Genomic DNA, 919 nt, shown 5'->3' with positions numbered 1-919 from the left:
TTTTAATAATAATAATTTTATTATTATATAATATTATTTTATTATTTTTAATAATAATAATAATAATAATATTATTATTATTATTATGGATCTTCCATGCGAACAATCAAACACAGTAATATAATATTTCTGAGAATTTAAAAAAGATTCCTATATAGAATCAAACACAGTAATGTATTATTTTTAAGAATCACATTACCCTCTATTACTTTCTTAAAAATATAATTTTTATTGATTCCCGCGTACCAAACGACTCCTAATACTAGCAGTTTAAGAAAGAAGAAAAAAAAAAAAAAAAAAGCCCACAGGTTATATCTATCTGCGTGCAAGTTGTAAAGCAATAACACCTGGGAAGAGTATTTGAGATGTTCTCTTCACCATCATTAATGCGCCACTTTAATAAAAAAAAAGGACAAAACACTTTCTACTAATATTTATGATTGATTTTTTTTCTTCATTTATGATTGAAAAATGAAGCAAAAATGAAGTATTTATGATTGATTTAATTTGATTAAAATCATATTAGAATTAAAAGCCATACAATGCATATTGGACCTATGCAAATTTAGAACAGAAGCCTACTGATTAAAAAAACGAGATAAAACCATAAGACAAAATATGTCTCTTTAGCGTAAAAATTGTGCTTAAAATCGCATGGAAATGGGAAAGAATACTAAATAAAAATAAATACAACCTGATAATATAAATTAATAAAAAAAATATATATATATATAACTATTTAAAACAGAGTTGTATTGTTAACAAAAATAAATTAATACAAATTCCAATGTTAAAAAAAGACGAGGAAGAAAAGTTCAAACTTCAAACTATGAGACCAATGTCTCTCTACCCTTAAAAATGACCAAATTCGGAATCAGTGCACAAGTAATTTTCTCAGCATTTATATGTGCGTTTTTTT

This window comes from Morus notabilis, unplaced genomic scaffold (assembly GCF_000414095.1).
Source record: "Morus notabilis unplaced genomic scaffold, ASM41409v2 Scaffold396, whole genome shotgun sequence".
NCBI classification, from domain to species: domain Eukaryota; kingdom Viridiplantae; phylum Streptophyta; class Magnoliopsida; order Rosales; family Moraceae; genus Morus; species Morus notabilis.
Note: the sequence above shows the minus strand (reverse complement) of the source record.